This window comes from Hibiscus syriacus, unplaced genomic scaffold (assembly GCF_006381635.1).
Source record: "Hibiscus syriacus cultivar Baekdansim isolate YM2019G1 unplaced genomic scaffold, ASM638163v2 tig00005974_pilon, whole genome shotgun sequence".
NCBI lineage: Eukaryota > Viridiplantae > Streptophyta > Magnoliopsida > Malvales > Malvaceae > Hibiscus > Hibiscus syriacus.
The window spans coordinates 1,059,218-1,074,238 of NW_024062076.1; positions in this window are offsets into that span (position 1 = coordinate 1,059,218).

The window sequence follows — 15,021 nt, forward strand, 5'->3', positions numbered from 1 at the left end:
CAAAGATAAGAAAGAATTATGGTTCATGATGGAATAATAAATGAAATAAAGAGATAAGTAATGAAATGAAATAAAGATGGAGTAGAGATGGCTGCGGAATTGATGGTCTTGATGGATGATGTTGATGGTGTTGATGATGAAATGGAGATGGTGGTGAAGTTGTATCTCAAACACGCCAAAGAGGAAATAATGCTAGGAAGCACAATCCCGATCTTTAAAAACTTGTTTGAGGGGTGGTAAAAGTGTCTTCAACCCACTAGATATCAATCTAGGAATTTAAGAATCAAGGTGAAAGGAATGACGCCACAAGTAAATGAATTATACTTGCTTAATTGATAAAGTTCACAAAGAACTTTAAAGAGAAATTAACTCACAAGAGTAATTTTAATATATGAGATGAGATCATTACAAATGATAGCAAGCCTCTTTATTTATAGGAAATGAGAGGGCTTGGCCAAATGGTTACATAGGTATTCGGTTGGTACATGACTCTAGATGGAAGTACATAATGCTTGAGATAAATGGATGGGTCCTTCATGAAGGGGCTTGATGGTTCGGTTAAGGATGGGGAGACATCTCCCTTGGCCGAATGTGCATGCTTGTTCATCTTGGTGCCATGTTTCTCTCCTTGGCTGAATGGTGATATGCCTTCTCATGTTTGGCACCAAAGGCTCTCATGTGCATGGCATGTGTTGTGGCTGAATAGGTATGGAGCTTTATCTCATGTCCCTTGGACATTCAAGGTTCCAATGGTTACAATCTCTTCACCAACGTGCTCCTAGATGAAAAGGCATCTTCATGGGCATCATCATTGATGAAAGGTCACAATGTATGGAAAAGGTAACCCTTCATGTTTGAGCTACTCCGGGTTTGAATGAGCTGGAGGTGAGCTGACCATAGGTGAGTTGTAGCATGGTGAACATTATAGTAGCTCCTTGTGAAAATGTACCTCTTGAGGTGGCAACTATTAGTGAAAAGGTACGATTTCACAAATTTTGACTTAGGACAAATTTGAAGTGTCCTAAGTGGTGGTGATAATGGTGCAGTTCCCCAGCTGAAATGAGGTCATCTTGTAGCTTAAATCTTCAGCTCAATCCAGCTATGAGCTCACGGGTCTCTAGATAACTTTTCACCAATTGGTCCTTATGCTCTCCTAAACGTTCCTATGTGAGTTTCCTTGTTGTTACATTCTCCATTTAGCTCCAATGTAGCACCCAAGTGATAGTTGAATATGCCTACATACATAACATAAGAAAATAAACTAATTATATAAACTTATATAATGTGTATATTATAAGAATGTGACTATAGTATATAATAATAACTTATATCTCGCATATTAATGAATAAGTTATTATCATAATAATTATAGATATAATATATATATGATAATAACTATAATATAACATATGAAATAAGCAAAGTTAGAAAGTTTCTTCCCTTGTAAGGTTGAAATAGCCATTGTAAACATGATGTTGAATTGGATCACATCAATAACCCTTCTATACTTATCCATACTAACTTTCCTTAATTTAGATACTTAATACATCTAGAATCCCTTATCTCATCATTTTAATCCCATCTAAACCTTCCTTAAGTTTCTATCATATACAAGGCTTCAATAACCAACCAAAAACGAAAGGATAAACTAACAATTTAAAAACTCACCTTTGAGATATGGAGGAGAGTTATCCACGCAGAAGAAGAAGAAGAAAGGAGTTGACCTATCTAAATCTCTTTTCCCCTTATTCTTTACTTTAATGCACTATAATAAAATGAATTTTAATTTTATTTTATTCCAAATGACCAAAATGTCCTTTTCATCATCCATTACTACAATTTAGTTTAAATTACTCTTTCCAAATCATTCTCATCTTTTATCAATTAATCAAATAGATTCTCAAATTTTTAATCCTTTCAATAAAGTCCTTAATTCAATATTTGGGGCATTACAATTCTCTCCCTTAAGAAAATTCTTCCTCGAATTTAAAGAAGTACCTGAACCAATGAGATGTGGAAACTGCTTTTTCTTATCTTCCTCTCTTTCCCGGGTAGCCTTTTCTACCTTATGATTCTGTCAAAGCACTTTAACCAATATAATCCTTTTGTTATGCAATTCCTTGGTTTCCTTAGCCAAGATCCTCATTGGTTCCTCCTCATGAGATAAATCTGGTCGAATCTCTATTTCTTCAGTCGTGATAACAAGAGATGGATCCGATCTGTACCTTCTAAGCATCGATACATGGAAAACATTGTGGATCTTGTCCATATCCGGAGGCAAAGATAACTAATAAGCCATGAGACCAACCCTTTTTAATATCTCATTCAGTCTAATGAATCTCGGACTCAACTTTCTTTTTCGCCCAAAATATGATACCTTCTTCCAAGGCGATACTTTCAACAATACTTTATCTCCCACTTGATATTCTATTTCTTTTCTTCTCAAATCTGCATAGGACTTCTGGTGATCTGAGGATATCTTTAGATTGCTCTGGATAATTTTCACTTTATCTTCCATATCTTTAATCAAATCTGGGCCAACCAGGTCTCGATCTTTCAGTTCAAACCAATTTAATGTTGTTCTATATTTTCTCCCATACAGACCTTTATACGGGGCCATCTTAATACTTGATTGATAACTATTATTATACGTGAATTCCGCTAAAGGCAAATACTTATCCCATGATCCTATAAATTCAATCACATATGCCCTTAGCGTATCTTACAATATTTGAATAGTTTGTTCTGATTGTCCATCTGTTTGCGGAAGAAAAGTTGTACTGAAGTTCAATCGAGTACCCAATGACTCATGTAAAGACTTCCATAACCTTGAGGTAAACAGTGGGTCTCGATCAGATACTATCAAAATCAGCACTCCATGCAGTCTAACTATCTCTTTTATATACAATTCCGTAAACTTATCCATTGAGTAATCTACTCGAACTAGAGTAAAATGAGTCGTCTTGGTCAATTTGTCTACTATTATCCAAATCGAGTCCTTTTTACCCGGTAACAACGGTAACCCCAAAACAAAATCCATTATGACTCACTCTCACTTCCACTCAGGAATGGATATTGGCTACAGTAACCCGAATGTCACTTGATGTTCAGCTTTCACTTGCTGGCATGTCAAACATTTGGCAACAAACTCTGTTACGGTTTTTTTCATGCCAGGCCACCAATAATGACTCTTCAAGTCTTGATACATCTTATTCCCGCCAGGGTGCATAGTCAAAGGGCTATAATAGGCTTCGCAAAGAATATCCTTCCTCAAATCATCGTCATCGGGAATGTAAAGTCTTCCTCAGTAATATAAACATCCATTATCCCTTATTTCGAAATATTTGGTCTCTTATTTTTTAACTTGCGCCAATCTTATCAAACATTTTTTATCTTGACCTTGCAGTTCTTTTACATGATCCAAAAGCATCGGTTTTAACTTTAATTTGGCAATCAAAGCATCATCTTTATTTAAATACATATATGCATCTAAAGCCCTTAAAGCTGTAAAAGTCTTTCGGGTGAGTGCATCTGCTACCACATTAGCCTTTCCCGGATGACAGTCAATAACCAAATAATAATCTTTAAATAGCTTAATCCATCTTCTCTGCCTTAAGTTTAGCTCTTTCTGAGTCAACAGATACTTTAGACTTTTATGATCTGTGTATACATGGCAACGCTCACCGTACACATAATGGTGCTAGAATTTTAAAGTAAACACCGCTGCTGTGAATTCTAAATCATATGTCGGGTAATTTCTCTCATGGTTCTTCAATTGTCTTGAGGCATAAGCCACAACTTTCCCCTCTTGAATTAGCACACATCCTAACCCATTATGGGATGCATCACTGTAAATGACATATTATTTACCTGACTCAGGTTGTACAAGCACTGGAGCCACAGTTACAATTCTCTTTAGTATTTCAAAACTTTCTTCGCACTTTTCTGTCCAAACAAAAGGAATCTCTTTTCATAACAACTTAGTTAGCGGCAGAGATAACATTGGGAAATTCTTCACAAATCGCCTATAATAACCAGCGAACCCTAAGAAACTCTAGACTTTGAAATATTCCTTGGGGATTGCCAATCCAATATAGCTTGAATCTTTTTGGGATCCACTCTTATGCCTTCTGCAGATACTATATGACCAAGGAAAGAAATCTCAGATAACTAAAATTTGCATTTGGAAAATTTTGCGTACAATTTTTTATCACGAAGTATCTGAAGAACCACTCGAAGATGAGCATAATGCTCCTCCTTTGACTTGGAATACTCTGTTCATTAAATCCATAAATGATGCAGGAGAATTTGTCAATCCAAACGGCATTACCACAAATTCATAATGTTCGTACAGAGTCTGAAAAACTATCTTAGAAATATACTCCCTTTCGATCTTTAACTGATGGTACCCTGACCTCAGATCTATTTTAGAGAACACTGTTGTGCCTTTCAATTGGTCAAACATGTCATTAATCCTAGGAAGAGGATACTTGTTCTTTATTGTTACCTTATTTAGTTGACGATAGTCAATACATAACCGCATAGACCCGTCCTTCTTTTTCACAAATAGTACATGTGCTCCCCAAGGAGAAACAATGGGTCTGATAAATCCTTTGTCGAGTAGTTCTTGCTATTGTGCCTTTAATTTCTTTTACTCCGTTCTAGCCATCTGATACAGAGCCATATAAATAGGTTCGGTACCCGGATAAACCTCAATTCTAAATTCTACTTCACGATATAGAGGTAAACTCGGTAACTCTTCAGGAAAAACTTTTGGAAACTCCCTAACTGTGGGGATATCATGTAATCTCACTTCCGGCACTCGAGTGTCTATCACATTAGCTAGAAAAGCTAAGCATCCTTTGACATCATTTTTTTGCGGTCATGGCCGATATCACATTGGACAGGGATTTCACCTTCTCACCTATCACCACAATTTCAGAGCCTTCTGAATCCTTTAGAAATAATTGTTTCTGACGACAATCTACCATCCATGGTGTGGAGATAACCAATCCATGCCCAAAATGATTTCAAACTCATCAAAGGGAAATTCCATCAAGTTTTCCAAAAACACAACCCCTTGAATCTTAATTGGACATTTTCTACACACCCATGCTACACTTGCACTATGACCCATAGGGTTCACCACTATCATTTCACTAGAAATTGGTCTAAAGGAATTCCTCTAGTTCTAACCAAGTTTGTACTAATATATGATTGTGTAGAACCATGATCAACTAGAACAAAAACAGGCTCATCAAAAAGGTGAAATGTACCTGTTATGATCTTCAGATCATCCCTATCTTCACTGGTCTTTATATTATACACTCGGGCCACTCCCCGAGTCTCTCGTCTCTGGATAGACTCATATTGACCACCTGATCTTCCTCTTCCTCTAATTCTACATGGTGTGGCGACTGATCTCTCTGTTTGTACTGATCTATCTCCTTATTTCTTCGGGTAATTCTGAGCAAAGTTACCATATTCACCACAATGAAAACAAGCACCGAAAAGCAATCTACATACTCCCCCATGTGATCTGTCCCATGTCTGACATAGAGGTTTCTCTCCATAATCTATAGCCGAGCTAGCAGCATCGGAATAAGACTGTTTAGTTTTCCGTGAAACTACATAATAATCAAATCTGTCAGTGTATCGAGAACATGAGCCCTTGTCCCTCTTAGCATAATGTGAAGATGAAGACGTTTAAATCTTTTTTCCCGTCTGAATACTCTATTCTGCTGCTAACGTCTCCTTTTGAACTCTTTCAATAGCCTTCGCTCTGTTAATCACTTCTTGCAGTCTAGGCAAATTTAAGGCCAGCATCATCTCTTTCAACTTTGGCCTCAGACCCTCAATAAACCAATCCCGTCGAGCTTTGTCATTTGGAATCACCTCAGTAGCATAATGGCTAAGCTTGTTGTATTCAGCGTGATATTCATGCAACGTTCAATCGCCTTATTTTAAGTTAAGAAACTTCAACAGCATTGATCTCATGAATTACTCCCCGATATACTTGTTCTTGAATTCATCTTGGAACAATTGCCAATTTACTTGTTCTGGAGATGCATACATCGTTATATTTGTCTACCATACCCGAGCTATTCCTCGAAGTAACGCTACCACTCCACCCAATTTTTCATGATCAGAGCACTGAAGACTTTCCAACATCATCGTAACATCATTCAACCATAAGTCTGCGTTCATAGGACCTTCACCTTCTTCTCCCCTGAACTCAAGAGCTCCTAAACTTCTTAACTCCTTTGGGATTAACATTCGCGGTACTGAAGGAGCAGTGGGAGGCGGAGGAGGTTGAAACCTTGTCAATATAACATCTAGAGCTTGCATAAAAGCCTCGAACTCCGGAACAGGCATACCCTGAGGTGTCAGTGCGTTGGCGTTCTCTGGTGGAATCGGATGTTCGCTATTTTCCTCGTAACTTTCACTCCCCGATCCATCTCTACTTTCTCGCCCAGCCACTCTTCTCGAATTCGTAAAATCCAACATCTAGTACAACATTCATAAAATAGTACTTAAGTTAGTAAGGAGAGACATCCATCATATTTCTTTCTATACCCTATCAGTAACTTGACATCTTAGCAACATGTAAACTCTTTTTACATCAAAATACACTCGATTTCGACCGAGAATCGGTTAAACCTGTAGCTTTGGTACCAATAAATGTAACACCCATCACCTGTATACCTTTCCATACACGGGATATAAATGTCACATTATTTTTAAAATAAGTCTTCCTTTGAAAACCCAAATATTTTTTATAAAACATTTTAATTAAACTAGTACAAAATATAGATTAACTTAATTAAATAATAAAAAGTATCATTCCAATGTTCTTCAGAGCATTTTTACTAAATATATTACATGACAACTAAATACATCAAAAAGTAGACATGTGTCATACTGTTACTGAAGAGGTGAACCTTGCTTCGATGTCCGAAAATCTCCTTACTCCACTGGAAGTAAAACCTACGCGTAAAATTAATACACGCTAAGAAAATTCTTAGTAAAGCATAATAATCATAAGCAAAACTTCTACACACAAGTATACTAAGATGATTTCAATATCAATTACTTCTTTCAATTCATCAAACATTTGATAGTTACTTCTGTAATACTAAAACAATCATTTCTCGATCATTACTTTAATGTATGTGAATTGTACACTTGCTACCAATACAAAAATTTATACACTTAGTATGAATTTCCTAGTTTTGCACATATAGTGTCCATACATAAATTTATCCACTTGGTATGAATTTTTTAAGTTTTAGAGATATAGTACCCATACAGAAATTCATCCACTTAGTATGAATTTCTTAAGTTTTACACATATACTGCCCATACGAAAATTCATCCACTTATTATGAATTTCTTAAGTTTTACACATATAGTGCCCATACGGAAATTCATCCACTTAGTATGAATTTCTTAAGTTTTACACATATAGTCCTCATACAGAAATTCATCCACTTAGTATGAATTTCTTAAGTTTTACACATATAATGAATTTCCTAGTTTTGCACATATAGTGTCCATACATAAATCCATCCGGTTGGTATGAATTTCTTAAGTTTTACACATATAGTACCCATACGGAAATTCATCCACTTAGTATGAATATCTTAAGTTTTACACATATAGTGCCCATACGAAAATTCATCCACTTAGTATGAATTTCTTAAGTTTTACACATAGAGTGCCCATATGGAAATTCATCTACTTAGTATGAATTTCTTTACACGTATAGTGCTCATACGAAAATTCATCCACTTAATATGAATTTCTTAAGTTTTACACATATAGTGCCCATACGGAAATTCATCCACTTAGTATGAATTTCTTAAATTTTACACATATAGTGCTCATACGGAAATTCATCCACTTAGTATGAATTTCTTAAGTTTTACACATATAATGCCCATACGGAAATTCATCCACTTAGTGTGAATTTATTAAGTTTTACACATATAGTGCCTATACTGAAATTCATCCACTTAGTATGAATTTCTTAAGTTTTTGCACACTTAGTGCCATTTGGTAATGACCATACATATATCAATAAATCATACAACTATGACTACCATAACATATACGTTCATAGTTAAATGCACTCACCTAGCTTGCCTTGCTTTGATATCCAAAATGTAAAGATGATTACTCCAAAACTTGGCCTTTGCCTTTTGCTTTACTCGACTCAGGAGCTTGATTTCGATCTATTCCATATTCATTAAATACATGTATAATATCAATTGTTAGTATATTTCCTAACAATTATACTTAAACATTAATCAAAAGTACCTATTATTAACTTTTCTACAACAATATCAGCCTATCTTACAATTTATGGCTCCTCAGTATCGATACCCCTACCATGGTATCGATACTACCATACTATGGTACTGATACCCTACTATGGTATCGATACCATTTTTGTATTCTGTTTTTAATAGTATCGATACCTTCCCTTTGGGATCGATACTCCTCCTTAGGTATCGATACTGATTGAATCAGTATCAATACTACTCAGCTGATTCATCTCATTTTAGCCTATAGAATCGGTACTGTTCTATCAGTACCGATACCCATGCCCAGATTTTCTAGTTTTCAACTCGAGACATACTCAAATTGGGTCAATTTTCCTCATGTTTACCCCCAACAATGCTATGTAATCCTTCTCTACTTATCCATACTATCTTTCCTTCATTTAGATACTTAATACATCTAGTATCCCTCAAGATCATTTGATTCTATGAATCACACCAAAATTTCTAACTTATTTTTTAACCTCATCCAATGCTTCTAATCTTTCATTTACCTCTTTGACAAGTCAATTCTACCAATAAACATCAATAAACACTCATATATTAACATATCATTTCAAAACTCATTTTCTAAAATCTCCTTTATTTCCCTTATCTCATCGTTTGAATCTCATCTAAATCTTCCTTAAGCTTCTATCATACACAGGGTTTCAATAACCACCCAAAAACAAAAGGATAAACTAACAATTTAAAAACTCACCTTAGAGCTATGGAGGAGAGTTATCCACGGGGAAGAAAAAGAAGAAAGGAGTTAACCTAGCTAAATCCCTTTCCCCCTTATTCTTTACTTTAATACACTATAATAAAATGAATTTAATTTCATTTTATTCCAAATGACCAAAATGTCATTTTTATCCTCCATTACTACTATTTAGTCTAAATTACTCTTTTCAAATCATTCTCATCTTTTATCAATTTCATTTTAATCCTTTCAATAAAGTCCTTAATTCAATAGTTGTGGCATTACAATTTATACATCATATTTTAAAAATATCAGTTTTAATGAAATGTTTATTATAAAATTATACAAAGATGACTTATGGGTTCGAGCTTTCTTTGGCGAGGTCATGTTTTTTGACTTCACATCATCAATAGAACTTTGATAAGCAATAGATGACTTTACACTTGTTTTTGTCGAGAACCTTTACTTTTGGACGATACTTTGTGACTACTCAACAATTTTACCACCTCTTTTGTAATAATTGTAGTTTCCTTTAATGTAATTAATTGATTAAGAAATTGAAGCTCACCAAATTGAAAGTTAATAATATTAAGAGGAAGTTTTGGGGACTATTACTAAAATTTTCTACACTATCTTCAAAATCCTTTCTTTTATCACTAGGTTGCAATGTAGGAGATGAATAACTTAGACAAAAATTAATAAACGGAGAGCTACATAAGTTTTTAATGAGAGTATCATTTTTGTTCTTTTAAGGATGTGGTACTAAATATTTTTCCCTTATATGATTTATTATCTAGAGTTTTCTTTTTCAATAAAACATTATTTAAACCTTTCTCGTTTGATATATCATTTAAGCCTTTCTCCGTTAATGATTCACTTGGTAAACTTTCCACATGTAATAAATCATCATCTAAACTTTTTTTCATGTGATATACTATTAAAATTTTTCTCCTTTAATGATTTTCGATCTAATTTTTTTTCTTATTACATATTTCTCTCTCCAATAAATCCTTAACATTACTCATTGTAAATATGGATAAAATCTTTTCAAGTTGACCACACATATTAACAATGACATTTTCAATATTTTGTATTGAATTAATGATGATATTTAACTTGTTCGTTTTTTTTTGTTACATATTGTTAGATTTTTCTCCTTAACAACTTTTGTTTCTTCATATATGTAAACAAAAAAATAGTATAACAATAACTTTCTATAAATTATAAAGACCAAAATATATTTCACTAAATTAATAATCTAAACATTACATAATAGTAAAGTTACCTTGATGCTAATATTTTCGAATCCATGTTGAGTATCGTCTATATTCCATTACTTTAATTTTCTTTGAAGGAATCAAGTTGAAGTCCATTAACTAATTCAAAAAATTATAAAATATAAGACTACATTCTCCTAATTTTAAATAATGGATTATATGATTAAAACAAAAATAAAAAAAAGTATAATAAATTACTCTTGATGCTTTGTAAATTTAAATATATTTTTAAAAGAAAAAAAACAACATTTTCCAAAAATGATTAATTAAGTTGGTACTGGACATGCATATACTAAGGTGATAATCAAAATACTATTTCTTGAATAATTTAATATTGAGATGAACTAATATTACTTTCTTCACCAAAAATTATACAGTGATTTTAGACCAAAAAATCATAACAAAAATGACACACAAAAATTGTATTAAGATGCTGACAATTATGCTATTAGAAAAAAAAACGAGTTCAATGAAAAAATTTATCAAGAACAACAAAACTGAGAAGGACATAAAAATGGTTAAAGAGTACAAAAGTGAGACAAATTCAAAGCATAAAATAAGATAATATAATAATTTCAAAAGTTAAGAGAAACCAAAATCAGTACAATAGTTTGAAAATTGAGGAGGATAATAAAGATTTATATATCTATGACCTTAGAAATACAAACTATTTATATGGTCACAGCAAAAGGTAATAACCATTTATATGACCACAACAGAATGTATGAAGTTAGAAATTCTTTTAGGTCTCTAAAGTCAAAATTTAGAATAGGAACAGATGAAAAGCTTGTAAAAATTAAACTCAATTTTACTGAATTTACTCTCATGCCTTATCTCCACTAACCTTATATATTTAACAGAAAAAATTCGATCATTATAGAAACAAGTGGCTCACATTTGGCTTGGGCAAAGAGGAACGACGTTGGGGTTGACAAGAAGATGAACGTTGTCAAAATTGACGAGAAGATGAATGGCGTCGACAGTGAATGAGATAAGATCAATTGAAGAAAAAAAAAGAATGGGTAAATATTTTGGGAATTTGAAAAACCCTTAAGCCACTACTAATTTATATTATCATTATTAAATTAAATTAATAATTAAAATTTTATTTAAATATTATTTTTATTTAAATAATATTTAAAATTTAAAATAGGTTAAAAATGAAACGACAATTAAAGTCCTACCATTATTGAAATTCTATCTTGAAAAGGGATTAATTGCAACTTAAATACCTCAAATTTTTAAAACTTAAAAATAAATAGTAGTACATATCGGTATCTAGCATTAGTGATACATATCGATAAATTAAATTTAGTGTAGAATCGTCATATTTTTTATTTCAATATAAAACGCTACTTAATTCACTTTAGAGAAGATATTCTATTAATAAAATTTGCAATTATAACTTTTTTCCAAGTCTATAGCTAATACCACACACACCATTATAAATTTATAAATAGGCATTAAACTATGATAAATGATATTTTTGGTCATTAAATTTTTAAAAATTATAAAATGAGCATTAAACTTTGGATGTCGTTAAAAGAGTGCTCACATTTATCTATCATTAAAAGGTTAATGTGGCACACTAAATTAATAAAAGAATATCTCATTTGCTTCATCAATTGTGAGTAAAATTTTATTTTTTGTATATATTTTTAAGTAATAATTCAAAATTTAAAAAACACTTTTAAATATATGAATTTTCAAAATTTATTTTTAAAATTATATTTAAAACTATTAAAAAAGTTAAATAATTGAATTACATTGTTTAATAAAAACATTGATTTTATTTTATGATAAATAAAATTGTTAGATATTGGAAATTATAAACTATAAATTTTACGAATATAATTATAATTAAAAAAATTAATTATTAATTTTATGAATTAATAAATTCATAAATTTATAATTTTTATAATACTTTTATAATTTTAGAAATTAATAGTGAATTTCTATATATATATATATATATATATATATATATATATATATATTTAAAATTATGATTTTTTTAAACTTATTACTTAAAAATATTAAATAAAATTTAAAATAAAATTTTAGTTATGCATTTTAGAATTTTCCATTTCTATATTGTTCTTAAATTTCACATCAAATTATTGCATTTTAGACTCATTTATTTGGAAAATTCTAGAATGCATGTCATTCATTGTAATTCACCACTAATTTTATAGGGTAAAATTTGTAAATAGTTAGTTAAAAGTTACATAATGAATATTAAATTTTAATTTTGTTACAAAATGAGAAAAACCCGTTAAGAAATATCTAAATTGACCATTCAGTTATAACTAAAATTTAATTACGTTCTTAATTTTAATTGAAATAATATTTATTAAGTTCTTTGAATCGAAAATAAAATATATATAGATAAAATAAATATCATCTTTTTATTTTATAGTATAAATATTAAATCTGTACCATATAAATTAAAAATTATTTGATATGATATTATAATATATATGGATGTATGATTTTTAAATTACATTTAATTTTTTTTTAAAAAAATTAAATATTTAAATCACATCATTAATAAAAATAATAATTTTATTATTTGATAATATATATTTTCGGATGTCAAATATGTATAAATTTTTTATTTTACAAATAAAACAATAATTAAATATTTATAAAATGATTTTTTTTCTTAAAAAAATAATTTCATTGTTCGATAACTTAATTTTTTTGAATTTTTTTATTTTAAAATAATTTATTTTCATATATTTAAAAAATCTACTTTTTTAATTTTTTTTAGAATTATTACTTAAAAACATTAAAAAATTAAAATTAAAATTGAGTTATAATTGAAGGGCTAAATAAGACAGTTTTCATTTGGATAATTCCATTTTCATTACCCAAAGAAAGCAGTAGAAACCTGCTATAAGAGACTGAGAGTCACATAAACAATAATAACACAACTAAAGACAACAAGGAGTAAGAAAAGAAAACAACAGCTAGCTCAGATGCTCCAGCTAGAGCAGAGAGCAGCATTCCTCTGATCGACTATGTTAATAGACCAGCCGCTGAGTCGGATACGAATGGAATCACGATGTCGTTTAGTACTTCACCCACTGGTCTGGCTATACCCCAAGTAGTCTGTTATTTCTCTCCCTCCAAATGTTGTATACATGGCCAACAAATGCCAACTTCAGCAGAAGAACAATGAGAGTCTTACCCTTGAGAAACTGAAAAACCCATATCAACTCTCTGTCCTAAGTACTCACGCGGCGATTAATCCCACACAAAGATAAAATATTCCCCCACAGATCCCTAGCAAAATCGCATCCAAAAAATAGATGGTTACGAGTCTTAGGCTCAGTGCCATGGAATAAGCAATTGGCGTTATTAGTATTCAGTCCCATACGTATAAGTCTCGACCGAGTGGGAAGCCTATCAAGAGCAGTCATCCACAAAATAGTGTTATGCTTCGGGATACGACCAAGAAACCAAACTAGTTTGTACCAAGTAACCATAGGCCCCTGCAGACGTAAGTTCTCCCATACACACCTAGTACTGAGGTTGCTACCATGACCAACAAATAAATGAGAGACATCAGGCCTCAGTTTGAGAATTTTCCTAAAGCACGAGCTGGCATTTTGGGGATACTCATCTGCCAAAAATCCAAGTTTTTAATCACATATGTATGGATCCAAGCCACCCATAGGGAGCCTTCATTGGCCAGCAGCTTTTTTATAAGGAACACCATGCAGGCATTATTCCAGCCCCCTAAATCAAGAATGCCTAACCCCCCCTTCAGACTTTATCAGACAAATTTGTCTCCAATTAACCCGAGCACCATTTGCAGACAAGTCGGCCCCTCTCCAAAAGAAACGAGAGCAGAGCTGTTCAACTATCTTAATAATGGATTGAGGGAGGATTATCTGCCTACACCAGAAGTTGGCCATACTAAACAAAACAGAACGTATGAGCTACAGCCTACCTGCAAAACTTAGGTGCCTATTAGCCCATGAGTTCAATTTTTCTCTGATCTTATCGACCAGGCATTGACAATCCTTGACTGAAATCTTCCTAGTCACCAAAAGGACTCCAAGGTACCTATCTGGGAGAACACCCAATTTGAAGCCAGTAACCTCACGAATGAGGGCACACAATTAAGCAGGCATACCAGCAGTAAACATTTCACACTTACTCGAATTAAGCTTCAACCCCGATAACAAATAAAATGTTTCTAAAACAGACTGAACACCCATAACAGAGTCAATAGTACCCTTGCAAAATATGAGAATATCATCGGCAAAACAAAGATGGGTTAAATTTATCTTCCTACATTTATGATGGAAATGAAAAATCCCCTTCAAAGCAGCTGTGTTCAGTAGTTTGGATAAAGCACTCATAGCTAGGACAAAGAGGTATGGTGAGAGGGGGTCCCCTTGCCTAACCCCTCTGGCACCCTTAAAGTAACCAACAAGGCTCCCATTAAGCATAATAGAAAAATAAGGGTTGGTGAAACAATTATAGATCCAGTTTATGAATTTATTAGGCAGTCCCAAAGCATGAAGAATGACACTAACAAACTCCCACCTAAGTGAATCAAAGGCCTTTTGAAGGTCGATTTTTAGTGCACGCCGAGGGGAATTATTCTTTCTAGCATACCCCCTAACAATCTCCTGAGCAATGAGTGTATTATCGACTATACTTCTCCCTTTGACAAAAGAAGTCTGATTGTTTGTTATCATTCCAG